This window comes from Dendroctonus ponderosae, unplaced genomic scaffold (assembly GCF_020466585.1).
Source record: "Dendroctonus ponderosae isolate FM_Combo_2020 unplaced genomic scaffold, Dpon_F_20191213v2 Dpon_F_20191213_8, whole genome shotgun sequence".
Lineage (NCBI taxonomy): Eukaryota > Metazoa > Arthropoda > Insecta > Coleoptera > Curculionidae > Dendroctonus > Dendroctonus ponderosae.
In genome coordinates this window covers 3619957-3637106 of record NW_026019016.1, presented here as the reverse complement: position 1 = coordinate 3637106, position 17150 = coordinate 3619957, and the positions used below count along the sequence as shown (strand labels likewise).

General features: G+C 36.4%; 1 protein-coding gene across 2 annotated transcripts in view; it reads right to left on the bottom strand.

Moving 5' to 3' along the window:
* LOC109546465 (irregular chiasm C-roughest protein) overlaps positions 1 to 17150 on the bottom strand; it is a 101429-nt gene that overhangs the window by 36262 nt on the left and 48017 nt on the right. For both annotated transcript variants that reach the window (XM_019917439.2, XM_019917438.2), the window contains one exon: positions 8795 to 8871. The gene's annotated coding sequence lies outside the window, so the exon portion shown is untranslated. The remainder of the gene's footprint in view (positions 1 to 8794; positions 8872 to 17150) is intronic.

The window sequence follows — 17150 nt, the reverse complement described above, 5'->3', positions numbered from 1 at the left end:
GGGTCGACAGCCTTTTTGCATGAGTTATATGAATTTTTGCATCTACTTCAAATCCCTTAAAATAGTGTCTTCGAACCTCATTTTGCTCTTTGAGTTCGCCAGGGTAGAGACCAAGCGGCGTACACATTCATGCTCAAATTTCTAACACCTTGTATGATAATGACGCAAAAGGTGGATCTAAAGATAGCTTGAAGCTGAAACCAGAAAAAGTTGTTCTTACTTGACATCGATAATATGATCCGTTTTCACGCACAAAACCAAAAAGGTATGGATAATGAGGGAACAATCGAAGTGACGTTTTTTGCCAAAATTTCCAATATCGTCCATAAGCCTAAAAATTAAATTTTGAATTAAAAAGTGGATCGATTAAATACAAAAATTAACAAAATATTTTTTTAAATCTCTTTTTTTCTCGAAAACTGTACGTTTTATCAACAAATCTTATTATTTCTGTTTTCGTTTCTGTTCGTACTCGTTTTCAAAATCCCAAAATCGTCTAGATCGAAATAGAATCGGAATTTTCTGTATGGGTTTCCAAAAAATATATAATTTTTAATAAAAAAATGCTTTAAACTGCTCACTGCCCAGAAGAAAAGTCGTTTGATTAAGAAAACGAATGTAGGAAAACTAAACATCGGGCTCTGGCATGGATTGTTGATATTTACTCTCAAAAATATTTTTAGTTGCTCTCAAATGCGTCAGTGAGTTTCTACACTCAGGTGAATTACAGCAAAAAGAAAGAGTGCTTAAGCCTGCTTAAAGAAATTAATGGCCTGAAAGCGACGTTCAGTGCAACATTTTCTGATCCTTGGCGAATTCTGATTGCAAAAATGGCCTTTTGGGACAAATTCAGCATAAAATGACCATCAGTATAAAAGGGTGGTTTAAAAAAAAAACGGGGGTTTTCGTAAAAATTTCCCATCGGCATGATACTCATTGAACTGAAAAAAAGTCCCAAAAAGTCAAATATTGCATCAGAATTGTACTTTTTTCAATTTTTTTCGGGAAGTTTGAGTGTGTTGTGTCAGACCAACCTAAGATTAAGTAGACGGGCAACCGATTTTTTTTATAGAAACACATGTTTTTCATCACCTTTCCCACGTTTGTCCACATTTCCAGAACTACGCCGCCCTGTATATTAATAAGTTAAGTGAAAAGAAAATATATTTGAGATTTATCCCTTTCTCGTTAAAGCCTTCAGTGCAATCTTCTAAATTTCAACGGAGCGATGAATGAGTTCGGCTCTCTCGGGCTCTCTTCCAGAAATTATTTCATATTTTTATTTCATACATGTTTCCGTTTGAAGTTTTACGCTCGTAAGCAGATACATCTAGTTAACTAAAACGGGAGGGATTGAAATGTTTAAAAAGGTCGTTCCCTGCGGCTTTAAAAATAGGATTTGTTAAAGGCCCCCGCGTGTTTCCATTGAAGAGCTTTGATGTAAGTCGGGAAAAATTTTTGTTTATTGCACCCGCGTAGGCTCGAAAATGCATTCGGATGTGTCAACGGAAATGTTAACATTTAAGTTATTAATTACTTAGGGGAATTAATTAATTTTTTAACACTTCTCAGTACAATAAAGATGGAATGGATTTGAAAAGAAAGTGGAACACACTTTGACTTTTAAATTATATTTGAACAGTTGACGTGGTTTCTTTTACATCAGAACGTAATTTCCTGAGCAATAATAATGTAATTTATGAAAGCCTAAACATAATCATCAAAAATCATTAAATAATGTAAACTCTCAACGCATTTTAAATTACCTATATAATAGTAATTGTAATAAGTAGGCTGAGTCCTCAAAGCAAATTACCCATGCAATGAACCGAAGCTGGCAGGTTTCTTTCCCTTCACTGGAAGTTGGTTTACATTGTCATTTAATAATTGATAAATGAATCAAACAAACAATTCCCGTCCACTCGAAATGGCCAATGAAATGCACGTAAAATGCATTTAAAACAATGTATATGGTATATTGATCATTAATAAATAACGAAGCCCGTTCCAATACAGAGGAGCGCGAAGCAATGTTTTGCATAAATAAATAATTTGTTTAGGGTCGAAACAGGTTCGAAAATAAGTGTGGATGTTTTGCAACAATTCGAAACATCTGTTGTTTAAACTGCAACATATATTTCGGATCAATATGGTTTATGGCATACTAATTTGAACCAGCGGCAATTTATCGGTTGAGTAAACGCACTTACACTCCACTTCCTACATCGAACCTAACCGGCCACAAAATAAAACGATCTTAATGAAGAAAAATCACAAATTGGTTTCGCCATTATCCATTACCGGCCATGAGCAGCATACATACTCGGGAAAGGCCTAATCTAATTTCGCTTTAATTGATTACACACTCCATCTCGCCTATAAAGTTCAAGATCTATTAAAAACAGATCTGGTTTTTCTTCCGGCTGCTAATATCTATTTAGCAAGCAGCTGGGAGTAAAGTGAGCTCAAATCGGCAAATTAAAAAACTTCAATTCCTTTAATTATAATTATCTATGAAAGTATTTCAGCTTCTTGAAGACAGAAGTTCTGATGTCATCACTTCGTTCCCAAAAAGCTTCGTTACACAAGCTTAACCGTAATGCAAGCGAGTAAAGGGTTAAAAGACGAAGTTAAACGGGCATGTAACATGAATTCACACACCAAAACACTGACTTTCTGGAGGCGGACTAACATGCGCATTTTCATTTATGTCGGTAATTTCGGAAAAGAATGTTTGCCAAAGCGCAAAATTAGGATGCCGGAATCCAAAACAAAGGGAAACAAGCTCTAATAAGAATACGCCCCGGCCCTTCAAGGAATGTTCTACTCAGAGGATTTTCCAGCTAAGGCGCTTGATATTTCAGTAATTATTTCGGAAGTTATTTTTCTTTAAAGAGTTCGGAGGAGCATTTAAAAGGGGAAAATCTATACTAAGAGGGGATTATCTTCGAGAGAAACCCTTGTTCCTGTTGCAGAACTTTGAGCGAAATTAACCCGACCATTTAGTGCTCGGTAATGAATTTCTGAAAATAAAACTCTTCCACTCTCGTAAATGTTTTGCCCTTTTCCATCCTTCGCAGATTGAATAGTAAAATGGACAATTTATGCTCATTCACGTCATTATTAAATTACATTCGAAACCAATTTTCTTTCTGCAATTGCTCTCGGATCTGAATCTGGAGCTCCAAATCCAAACACGGCTAATTAGAAAATTGACCCAATTTAACACGGTCTAATAAATATGAACGAATGTTGTAATCGCCGGTTTTGTTCATCGTTTAATTCGAATTTTATTGAATTCTCCAGAGAAGTGTTTGACATTAATAACTGGCCAAACTTGGGATTTAGCAGCCATGAAACCCAAGTTGGAAAATGGTCTTTTTGGCGTGTTAAAGCAAAAGAAGCTTCTGGTTTTCAAAAGCGCTAGGTGATTTTTTCTGTATCATCAAGACAGAAGATGGAAAAATACTTTTTGCTTTCATATACGTTGAAGTATGCACGTGAAATTTCGGCACTAAAAAGAGTTGCGAACGACATTGAGCGAATTGGAACCACTTGTGATTTTTGGAAAAAATTTCAAATGGAAAAATGGCTCTTTCCGAACTCTGCAGGCTCTCAGAAAAACCATTGCAATTTACAAACGAGCTTTATCGTACATTCAGAATTTTTGTACATTAAAACTGATTTCTTAGTCTTCATATTTGTCGGAATTCAAGCGAATTGGAAAAAAACTGAGATTTTTTAGAACGTTCAAACACAAGAAGAAAAGTTACACCTATTATCATCTGCTCACTACCAAACGCACAAAAACCGCCTTTCTTAAGCATATTCGAAGATTTGCGTGAAATTTCTACACTCTGAACATCAAACATCAAGCTTCAATCGCGTAATTGAAGCAAATTAAAGCAATTCCTGGAATTTTTATGAAGTTTGGAAACATGGTCAAAAAATGAATGTGACTCACAAACAGCTTCGAAGTTACGCTTCAAATTTCTAAGCGTTAAAAATTAGTTATTAGGGTTTTCAAACGTTTCAAAATTGAAGCAAATTTAAGAAAATTGTGATGTTCCTGTAGCGTTAACAATGCAAGAATCAAAATTAGGCTCTCTATCCTCTTTCAACTACCGGACAAAAAAATTGAAACAGAACGAAAAATTCCGTTTTTAGGCCTGTGCCCAGTATCGGACAAAAAATTGGAACCCTTAGACCAGCTCGAATATTCTTCAAACCACCAATCCAAGCAAATCGCAAAAATCTCAATTTTTTTTTCAGCGCGAAGCACAAGAAGAAAAGTGACCCTTTTGCTCACACAAATGAGTACGAGTATGCATCTGAAATATGTGCACTGTGAAAAGAAATCGTCAGACCTGAAGCGCACCTAAAGTCAAGTGATTTTCCGATTTATGTAGTGCAATTACCTAGTTTTAGTAGACGAAATATTACCTTATTGCTTTAGAAGTGTAGCACGTTTTTTGGCTATCCGAACCCAGACTCGAACGTTCATCGAAAACCTGAGCAACTTAATAAATTCTATTGTTAGAGGCGTTTTTCCAGCGCAAATTAAACCTTGGCACGAGGCCAATAATTAATGAGAGCCCCAGTTTCTGGTTTGGAAACGTCAAGCAAAACCGACAAAATAGGAAAACCAAACAATCGACTCATTAATGGGAGAGGAAAAAAATCTAGCATGTTGCCGAGGAAATATTTGCTCGATACACAATATTAATATTATCCGACAAAGTTCAAAACGGGAAAAAACAATGTTTCCTTCATGCAAACAGCAAACATGTTGTTCTATCTCGCTTCCCTTATCTAATAATGATTAAAAGTAAATTTGAAGAGGCGATGCAGTGGGGACGAACCGACTTTTGTTTGCCGGCTTTATTTGTTTTCAGAATAAACGAAATTAAAGTACACGCTTTTTATCAAAAAAATATTCATTTTCTTCGTCATGTAAAACCCATTTGTTTAGCGGCAAAAAAATGATTATTCGAATTGCCCAAATGCTTGCTTTATTATTTGATTGCTATAAATTCTTGACAGTAATGAAAAAAAAATCAAAAGAGACAGTTAGGCGAGTAAGAAAATCAGCGAGACCTTAAATCTTGAGTACTTAAATCCCGCGTTGTAAACGTTCAGAATTTTTATCAAAGTTCCATCTGCAGCTTGATTCGGCTCTGTTTAGTCCCCCCCGAGTAAAGTATCGATTATATGATTATTAACAGTGCATACTTAAAATTATATTAGCGTGTTCTTGGAGAAAAATGACGACCAGGCACGGTAAGACGGGATAGGGATCATGGAAAAAGAAAAAAAGCCCGCTAATCACATGCTAATGGAGAGTTTATCAACTGTCTTCCTCGACGGTTTCGTTTTTGTTTTCGGAATAGAAAATATGGACGGTGAAAGACTTTAACTGAAAAATGATTTTTCTAATCGATATGAAATACAGTTTCTGGTTTGTGCTGTTTGCTTGTAATCGGGTATGGAACGCAATTTACATGGTTGTTAGAACACAGCCATTCACTTACGTGCTTTTACCTCGTTAGGGCTATGGCGAAGGGCTTTTAGAACGACCAAAGGCTGGCGCTTAGACGTATTTTAATAGGCTGTTAACGGAATTGGGCAATTTCGGCTCTGCATGAAGTTTCAAATCGCTGAATACCGTAAGAGGTTAAGTGGTTTGCACTTTGTCCAATCAACAAAGAATCGAAACAAAACTCCATTTTCCCTGCAACTACTTTGATATTGGAAGTCTCTACAGCATTTTCTCCGACAGGAACTAAAAACAATTGTTGATGCGATTAAATCCGACTCCAAGTAAAACGTTAAAGTAAATGCAAGAGAAATCGTAAAAATAAGATCCGACCTCGTAAAGAAAAGATTTTATTTTTGCCGGAACTATAATGGAATTTGTCAGATTAAAGGTGTTTCTGGCTATTGGAAACCGTGCTGACGAAATTGGCTCGGAATGGAATAAAGGAAAAGCGGGATAAAAATGGTTTTTAAATACTGTTTGCTCGGCTATTTGGCAAGAAATTGCGACACCTTTTTACGGCGAAAATACTCGAAGAAGATCCAAAATGAAACTAATCAGTAGAATCATTTTACACAGCGAAAATAAATATCAAATCTGTTAAAACGTTTTACTTTTGTAAAAAATCAAACAACAAAGGATTACTTCCTGATTTTGACTTTGATTAAAAATCCTAATCCCGATTACTTAATAGTCTTTTTTGAGTGGCGAGAAATAAACGGAGCCTGAATCTAGTGCCGAACTTGCTACCAGAACAGAGAATATTATCAGTACCATAAAACCGAAAAATGTTTCAATTAAATCAGATATCGAACAGCCAGTCCCCTAAATACGACTGGTTATACCTGAATATTGAGTGAAACAGGGCACACACTTTGTTGGGTCAATATCTACATTAATTATTCGAACCACCGAATTATTGAGGAAGGAATCGCATCCAAGCTTCCACACCTAATATCAGATTTCCATTTAGCGTCAGACCATTGTTAAGTAAAATTAAAAGGTTCGACAGTCTAAGATTGGCTAATCGCGAAAGAGGTGAATAACTGCTCAGCCAAGCAAATTTTGCAATTTGCCGAGTTTCCAGCAGAAATCTTTCGAGCAGCTCGAACGTGAAAAAATATTTAAAGGTCCGCTTTGTCTACATTTTTACAATAAACTGAAAAAATCGTTCATATTGTGACGCTTAATATCACGAAACATTAAATTATTTTTTAGTATATTTGGAAATATTATTTGATTCATTATTTTGTTTGCATTTGTACATTTTTACATTAAAGAAAAATTGTTGGGCTGAGTGACATCGATTTCGATTTCACCAGCTAAGTGATTTATTTCTACTAAAAGCTTCCATATAAAGCCTAGTTCGATTCAATTGAGAGCTAATAGAGATTGAAAGATTCGGAGATTTAAATGTTTTAGTTACGGTTTTGCGCACCATTTCTCAATTAAGCGTGTTTTCTCTAAATGTATCGATTTTCCTCGTTTCCTGTACCGATGGAGGACACTTTAATTGCCTTACCCATAATTCAACTCTAGGAGAAATTTTAATTTCCTGCTAGCATTCGGACTAATTACATTTACTTGCCCGATCTGCTAGATAGATTTATTCATGTTTATGATGTAGTATTTATGAGCTGGTAGTTCGAACGTTTCATTTATGGAGGGGAACTCACTAGATGTACTGTTATTAAAGCATACAAATTAGACGTTACAAGGAAAAGTTGCTAGCCAATTATGAGCGGAGTCTTCACAATCGTTAGGGATTACTGGGTTTCACTTTGTCATCAAATGTTTAACATTCCCGTTAGGAATTATTCAGGAGGGCTTGGGTTTCGGTTAAAACTGTACTGTTAAAAATATAAATACTCACTTACAACAGTATAAATGCTCTTTGTTTGCAGTTAATTTGAAGTAAAGCTCGTCGCTTCTAGGCGAACTGCATTTGTTGAAGAAGTAATTGGATTTTTATGAACATTGACAAAGTTCAGGTTTTGATGGTAGTATTCTGGTAAAGCATGAATTTCAACGGAATTCTGAAGGAATAATACCTAATTTCAGCAATCAAAATGAAAATGATAAATTATTTGGAAACAGAACTCGAAATCAAAACCGTTAGGCTTCATTGCTGGAAACTGCTGAGTTTTTCTTGCTTTAAGGCCGTCGTAAAGAATAATTTCTCGGAAGATTGCGAAACGTCAGGAAGAAATTATCTTCCACGACGCCTTATAGTATGGAAAACTCACCAGATTCAAACAGTGAAACTTTAAAATATGTGCCATTTTCAATAGAGGCGAAATACCCATCATCTGTGCTTAAAAATGTCAGCCATTCCCATCAAATTGAGCCCTCAGATCCATATATTCCACACATACACTCACAATCACACTTCTGTAAAAATTGTTAATTTTTAAGCTATTTTTGAATTGTCACTAGTCAGCTTCAAGCGGTTTTATTTGAACGTCCTGGAATTATTGTCGACTTTCCAAATTTTGCATGAGAAACTTCCAAATAATTTTTAGGTTTCGAAAAGAAATGAGTTAATGAAAGTATGAGTATGGTTCAGATATTTGCCTTGCAAATATCCTCTTGCTCGGGTCGTAATTTGAAAACAAGCAAATTAGACGTTAGAAACAAAACTTTCCATCCAATTGCTGGGTAATTGTGGACTGTATGTCAAGAATTGACTGACTACGATGACAAACATTTTACGGGTTTTACCATTAAAAATGCAAAGTTTTCATTGGAAATTGTTCACGACCATTCGCAAAATTTGCTCACTTGTTACTTGCAAAAATTTTGCAAGTGTATTCTGTAGGAGTCTTACATTAGTTTACATCGGAGACATATAAAATACTTGTTTTTTGCCAATACCAACATATTGACGAAAATCACTCGTTTATCCGAAAACGGTTAATTGAAACAAACCTAGTTTGAAACACTTAACCCAATTATTCCAGTAGGTTTTAAATACTGTGATTTCAATATCGAAAGAAATCTTCCCTCGAATACGAGTGTCTAATCATACGCCTTGAATGGGATTTTAAACCAGTAAATCCGTGCTAAAAAGACCATTCGTTATTAAGAGTGAACCACATTAGGATTTATTTAGTGGAGAGGCTGCAAATGCGATAAGTCAGAGTTACTGAGCAGCAACAAGTAAAGGGTTGAGGGCTGGCAGACTTTTAACTCAACTACTCCATACTTAGATAATAAATTTGCCATTTAATCTACAACTATTACTTTAGCAGCACTTACCTAATCGAGCGTTTGATGGAGTTGAAGCTTCTCATCGATTCTGCTAATGGGTGCCAATTCTGGATAAGCTACTGCATCTGGAACGAAAATGTCTAGTTAATGTTGGGAAAAATGTCTGCATGTACGCCACTGTCTAAAGGCCACTCGTCGCTAGTTGTATTAAAATCTAAATCATTAACTAGGCCCCATTGGCGCGCCTCCCCGTTCCCAACATAAAAACGCTTTTTTATGGGGGAAAAGGTGGATTTTTAACGCTCGGGAGAATACGGCAGACTCAGAGGTAGTTTTCAGGCAGCTTAGGTAATAAAATTCTGATGCCTTTTTTACCTGAAATAGAAAACATGGAATAAAGCGGATTCTTCTCGTAATTGGTTTTGGCTGGTTTTTGCATACTGTTTCACTATTTATTCGCCTGCAGAATAACTAAGCCAAGTGCTTCCAGGGTTGCAATCCGGAACTGTTTTGAAAACTATGTATTTTTTCGGAAAACCACAAAAGAACCAAGACGCATTAAAAAGACCTACAACCTACTCAAAGAATTTAAGAGAAACGAAGCAATTTTCCTCAACATTTCAGCAAGAAATTCATAAAAATCACCATCCAGAATTTGTCTAATGCGTGAAAAACCAGTTTTGCTTGTCCAATTCTTTCAAATTCAATTGCATAGGTAATGCAAAATCGGTAGCGTGAATTAAAAGCCGTTTAAACACACTACATCAGCAGTAGAGTGAAAAACAAAAACTTAAATGATTACACGATCTGAATGGTTGCATTTGCGACAATTCGATAGAAAACGCTCCCATGAAAAGCCTGTAAGTCTCGATTTTCCGGCTTTTTCTTTGGAAAATCTGGAAATAACCGCGTCACAACTTGAGGGCTCTCGACAAAAGCTTTTGAGCAAGTAACATACGTCGCTGCCGCCAACATGGAGCGCGGATGAAAAAAATTACGGGGAAAACAAGGTCTGGATTTTGCCGGGCGCTTTTTAATGTTTCGCCATAATGTGTGTTGGAGACGTCGAAAATCAGCGAGGTTTTGTTGGAAAATTTTCAATTCGGAGCAAAATCTTTTGTGTTTTATGGGCGTTTAATCAACGACCCAATTCCAGTGGATGGTTATTCAATAAGCAACGGGAGAACATTTGCTTGCTATTGACCCAGTAACTTTTAAACCCCTCGAGTTTCGCGTCGGGATTTATCCCTATTATAATGCGCATTATTAACCTGGCCCCAAAAGGTCACTATTTGAATTTAAATTCGTTTCATTGAACGGCGAATCTATGGCAAGATTTTGTAGGACTCAGTATCGTTGCGAATATAAGCACGTATTCGTTGGTAAACATTCGAAAACCAAAATGCTTTCTCCATATCTTTTCGACTTTTTTCCATGAATTTCGTATTCATCCCCCACGTAACTGCGCCGAGAACAAGCTGAAAACATTTTTAGTGACGCAGACGTTGTAACAATGGGAGAAGTTTCCCCGGTGGCCCGCGCCGGGGACTTTCCCCAAAAACTCGCACAATTTCCGGTGTTTCCCCTTGAGACTCGGCAGCCGACCGGTAGTCACGTACGACGCTGAATAAAGGGGGTCGATCACGATCCACGACGTCTGACACTGTATTAAAATTTAAATCATTAAACCCAATACTCCATGGACGTACCTTGGTATCATTCCGTCCACTTGTCTACCATCTATTAATCATTTAAAATATAACTACGAGTGCAAACGAGTGAAGCCATCACTGTACGTATTGAAAGGAGAGAAACGACTGGCAAACCGTTTTTGCCGCTGTCGTTTCTCCTATTCTAACACACGCAGTTAGGAGTTTTCCTTGTCCTACTTACACAGAGACAACAGTACAGGATATTTCCTCATAAGTTGACAATCCGACTAGATCGTKTACTTAARAAAAYGGTSAAAAKTAGAAAATATGAATTTTGWTTTTTTACTTASGTTGYTAAAATCKRAATCTAAAATAAAAAAACGTAAGAGGAAAATGYGAAARTTTTGAATCTTAAACTTGTGAAGGACCAGTGGCTGCGATCTGAATCCTTTGGATTATTTTGTTTGGGGACATAATGAGCAACTTTAGTATTTACCACTTTCACAATTTTTGGAAAGAAATGATCAAGTTATAAGAAAACGYCCTGTACGTTATAATAATCGTATTTTTCAACCCCGGATSTTGATTAACTGGTAAAATACCGCAACGGTTTTGTTCGGGCTTCGSCAACCTCCATTCGTTTGTCCTTTCCTCAATATTATTATTCATTAGGGGAAAAATTCGTCTTCTTTATTTTTATACGTTCATAAATTCGACCAATTCGGCTTCTCCTTGTTATCAATCGTAATTTTTGTTCGTACGTGACGCGAATGTAAACATGGCCTGTTTGAGGGCATCATCTTCACGAACGGAATAAAACGAAACGAATCGATGTCGATTGATCTAAATCGCACTCTTTCCGAAAATTAACACTGGATCTGGTGTCGACTTTTGCTGGATACTTGTTGTTGATTGGATGGAGGAGCCATCTCACATTGAGACAGTACGGCGATTGCTTTGCTACAATGTTGCAGGGTTCGTTGACTGATTAGGGTTTATTCAAGGGCGCAAAAGAACGCATTTGCTTTCAGTTTGAAGATAGTTCAAGAACGAAAAGATAAAGTTCTGTTAAATCGGATCAGGTGACTCTATAAATTCGGTTATTTTGAAYAGGGAAGCTGTCAAAACTAAAAGGTTTAATTATTCATCTTCAACCGACCAGTGAGTTATGTTGAAAGTGGCTGTTCACCTGAAGTCACGTGTTGATGTTTAGRSAACATTCTCAAAAGGCTCTAAATTGTAAGCAAACAATCATTATAAGCCGTATGTAATTAGCACACCTAGAAAACTTCAGTMGMAAAGTTCGTATTTATTTATAYAGAAACTGAAATGAATTAAGCTTGGTAGAGCTCCTGTTTGAAAACAATKTTTCGTAGCCAATTCAGTGCTGTCAACATGTTGATATTAAACAGTGCTTTATCCAATTAAATTTCTTTAAAAGGGTTTTAAAAGTATTTCGCTCCATTTATTTGAAAAATAACTATTTGTCTCAAAACAACAATGTGTGTTATATTTTGCAATACTGTAATCGCTCTTGGTGGTAACTTTAAACAACATTTAACACAGAATTGCTTCTTGTGGGGTCCCAAAAAATCGTAAAAGCAATTAGAGGCTAATAAGGAAAACCATCGGATATACATAACGTGTCCATGTAAATGGAACTAACATTGTTGGCATTCCAGTATTTGATCTGGAACTTGTTACGTCGGGCAGTGAGTCGAAATGTTTGCCTTCAAGAAAACAGAGGGCAAATATGTGCGAGAATGGTCCCAAAATTTCCTCCTTGGGATCTGGATGGCGCCTGTGCGTTTCTAACATAATAATGCATTAGGGACTTTCGAACTTCCAGAATTCCCGCATTGACACATAGCAGCTCATTAAGGCATTGCGGCTCGTATAAAGTCTGTTTCCAGTTAAATTATTAAAGAAAATATTCCATCCCTAAGCGTCCAATCAACGTAACCTTTTGCAGAATAACTTTTCCATCAGACTTACAACAATACGACGAAATCAGCACCTCGCTCCCTCAAGAAAACCATTCGGCAAACAGTTTGTTTTCTTTTCATCAAAAATAAACATTTCGAATCGGAGGAAAATTTAGCGGCAGTGCACCATTTCAGCTCCAAGCCTGCCCGACCGGGGACAAACCGATCGATCAATACGGAAAATGTTAAATCCAGTTTAAAATAAAGACTACAAGCTCATATCGTAGACAATTCGTTATTATTCGAGCACCGAGGACATTCGACGTTTAAAAGTGGAACGACTCGTTCAAATGTAAATACTCGCCACTACCAACTATTTTCCTACTTGGAGTTTAGGGCCAAATTGTAAATTTTGTTGCAACTTGAGTCTGCAATTAATACCTCATTTCTTCAGCCACAAAGCTTCAAGCTTGTGCATTTTTGGGCATTTAGGACGTGGTGGAAATATTTTTTTTCTAAATGCCCGAAAAAGTAACAAAATCGAGTAATACCTGTGAAAGCTCATTTGAAAATCCATTAAAATTTTGTTGCATCTGCTTCCAACGTCAAACAATAAATCAGTGATCAGTTAATTTCGTTCCTTGGGCTAAGAGCAGTTTGTTGCCAGTTTTTCAGCTTTGCGAGAAATAAGGGGGTTTTAAGATTTAACTTCGAAGATAAATTTAAAGACAAAATAATTGCATTTCTTAATTCATATTACCTTCAACTGCACAGTTTGACCGAGTTAACTCTTATCTAAAGTTTCATGCCAATTTATCTCTTATATCAAAAATGAACCTGGGAATACATGTGCCAAAGACACTACAAGCAAAACATTAAGAAGTTAGTCAAGAGTAAAAATCCAAGAGTTGCAATGGAGAATACAGTAGTTTCAGATGAATTAAAGGGCAATTGAAGTTTAGCGGTGTTGCAATTTTTGCGCGCTGTTTTGTTTCCGAAATACCCATCATCAGCACAAATAAATCACATTTTTTCATTTCATTCACATAACTTCATCCTGAATTACCTGAAGTACATTAGAAGTATTTATAATTGAGTGTTGGTCAAACTTTTACCTAAACATGTTATATCGATGGAAAAGGGCGGCTTTGAATGGAACTTGCAAGTGGAATTTCCTCGAATCCGAAAGATTTTTCAAGCCGATTCTGAGTGACATGAAAAGAATAACGCCAGCAAATAATACGTGCCGATTTGAATATGTTACGAGTTATATATTTTATATATAGAAAGTAATGAAATAGTTACAATCGATTTTACCGGGATTCCCAGAACGAATGCAATTAAAGCAACAACTGAACATAATATTGGGATCGTTCCATTGCGAATTGTGTGGCAAACTGCGTATAAACCACAGCAGGAAACTTACAGGAACATATGGAGAATTAAGCCAGAAAAATAATTTTCATTGAATCACAACAGTTGATTCTAATTTTAGCTCTATTTCAAAAGTGCAATTGGCAAAGGTTCATTCGCTTCAACAATCTAACCACTCAATTTTACCATAAAACCCGAGATTTTTAAATATAAATTGGGAAAATTCAGGTTGAGGCTGATAGTTCCATTCCTTTTCTTTAAATAGGAAATCAAAATTTCACAGAAAATGAGCATTAAGCGGAAAAACTTTCATGCTGGAAAATATATGGCGAACGGAGCATCATACATTCACCAGTTATGTGAGACACGAAATGCAGGGTTAATATGCGTTTTGAAAGGAAAATATTACTTGAATAGTAGCGAAAAGGACCAAATATATTCATATATATATTTGCGTATATATATATATATATATATATCATAATGCGCACGTTAATAATAAAAATTTCTCATAAAAATTCTGCTCTTCTAAGACACAATTGAGAACTCTCTACTATTTGCCAGTCCAGCTTGCAGATGACAAAAAAATTTCACTAGTATTACAGGAAAAAGGCTCAGGTTATTAGATAGCAAACGGTGTGTCAGACATTGCTGTATTATGAATCGCAAATATTTCAGTTGAAGGCAATTGCCTAGAGACAATTTTTGAGAGGCTATGCGTGTAGATTGAACGATTAAAAGTGGAAGACGGCTTTAAAATCCCCATAAACCCAATTTCAGAGCTGAGCGATTAAGGATTACCTTAGCAAATCTGCATTAATAATGAAAATCCCTCAACGCCGACAAAGAATTGATCAAAACCCTTTTAAGAGGGAAAAGAAAACTGACGCTGGTAAAAATAAAATATCTCAGAGGCGCATATTTCTCATAAAGTTTTAAAAACGAGGCCGTACTTTTTTCACCGTCGCCGTCTTAGCCCCGGCTTCCTTAGACATCAATCGCGGGCTTAAGGGTTTACCGAGGACTTAGAAAATTCTCAATTTCAAAGTAAAAATGCCACTTTGTTATTCTAGACCGATTTTCAAGCGTTACTACCTGATTAGCTTTCGAGCAAAGTGATTTCTTTGCCTCACTAGCGCCGAACGGGTGTGTGGCTTCGCTGCCGACAGCTACGTATAAGCTCACATAACTGGAAAACGGAAATTCACTTCAAGATATTATTCAGGTTTCCAAAGTATGCAGGCATATTTCTCAAATGGGTCTAACGGCAACGATCTGAGATAGTGATTTATTTATTGGTTTTACACATTCGAGCGCCCACGCGGGAAAATTATTTATTTTTATTATCTATCGAGTTCTTGCTGGGGACCGTGCAATGGAAAATTTTATATCCCCGATATTTCTTTGTTTCCCGGGTCGTTATAATAGTAACGCTTGCCTGGTTCAATCATAAATTTCGCACCGATAACCCAAGTTGGCGCCCGGCTCGAAACTGTTTGACCCTTCCCGGCTTTCTCGGCATTTTAGGGTTCTTTATTGGTTTTCAAAGGAGTTTTCTTACACGCGTCAGGTTTTGGATCGGGATACCTATTTTATTTCTAATATGCCACTTTTCAGAAGCCGGAGATACATTGGAATTAATTCCAACCAAAACGTTTCAGATGCCGCTCTCTTTTCCGCCCCTTTCCCTACAAATCACCAATTAGGGCGAGAACATTTGGTGAAAATAGGAAATAATTCTTAACAAGAGCTTGCTTTTCGCTGGAGATTCACCCCGCAAGGACGGTTTACTGGCAGTTTTCCAGCTATGCCAGAAATGAAAGGGTTTTAAGATTTAACATCGCAGCCAATGGAGATAAAAGAGTTGATTTTCTTAATTCATTTCCTTTAACTGCACAGTTTGTCCTGGTAGTTAGCTCCTATCTAAAGTTTTATTGCAATTTCTGTCTGATTTCGAAATCAAACTTTGTAGTAAAAAGGCACAACATGAAACTAAGAAAGTAGACAATGTAAGTTGACAAGAAGAATAAGCAAAGCCTAAGAAGTTAGTCAAGAGGAAGAATTAAATGACAACGATGGAAAATACTTAATTTTGAGATATTTGAAAGCCGTTTTATTTACAAAAAAGACATCCTTTGAGCTGATATAAGACAACTTTGTAGTAAAAAGCGCAAGTCGATACTGCAAAAGCAGACAATGGGAAAAAGTGAAACTTAAGAAGTAAGTCCAGAGTAGGATTTTCATGAGAACGATGGAAAATACAGTAAATTCAGAAAAATGGATAAGCGATTGAAAATTAGTGCTTGTGTGATTTTTGGATCCGTACGATAAAGACGCACAAGATGACACTGAGAAACTACCACAAAACGCAAAACCTTGAAAAGTGAGGCGAGAGAACGATTGCAACGATATTGGTAGAAATTAAAGAAATTTAGAAACATTTGAGCGGTTGAAGAGTTGCGCCGTACCTATTTTTATACTATATTTGGTTTCCAAATTACTAATCAACAGACTTTCAAAACGCATATTTTGAGCTGATACTATAAACTATAAACTTTGCACTAAAGACGCACAAGATGATACTGAGAAAGTAGGCAATCTGAGTGGACAAAAAGATAAAGCGAAACCTGAAGAAGTGAGTGAAGGGAAATATTTCAATGCTAAAGGAGCAAAATGGAGAAAACTTAGGAAGAATTTATATGCGATTGCAGAGTTGGGCTCTTGCCATTTTGTACGCTTTTTTGCTTCCAAATTACTCATCGACATGTATAAATGTATTGCAGTCTTTTTCACGTCATTCGAGACATCAAAAGGCACAAAAGAAGGTTTTAACTAAATATTTTTAAGACAACATTGAGAAGGTGGAAACTGTCGAAGAAAAAGGTCGACAGTCCGAGAAAACAAAACCTTCAAAAAAATATAATTATTGAGAAAAATTTGAACGTTTTTTCAACGTTGCAACCCAACGGAAAATTAAAAGTTTATATTGTTGCAAGGCAATTTGCTTCCATTCTTCATTTCAAATAGAAAATGTTAGGCCGAATATCTCTCGCGTCTCCTCTATACGTGAATCATCAATTATGTAAGAAAATTAGTAATTTTAGTAATGTATTTGCCTCGGTGCCTCTCACAGCACATAATTTTAGTTTCCATTATCCCTGGCGTTTTGTTACATTAATTGTTTGTAGTGGAAATCTGAGGTATTAGGTTTCCATTATGATTCGTCGAGTGTTTGTTTCCTTTTCATTGTATGTAGGTAGGTAGGCAGGATGGAAGGGCTTTCTCGCGGATGGCAAAAATATTATAATATGCTTTATGACTGAATAAACCCCACATTATGCAACATAATGTTATTATTGACTAAGGCAAGTTTTTATTTTCGGAGCCGTTGTAATAGTAACGCTTGCCTGGTTCGCTCGTAAATTTTGCGTTCCACCGTTCGACCCTTTCCAC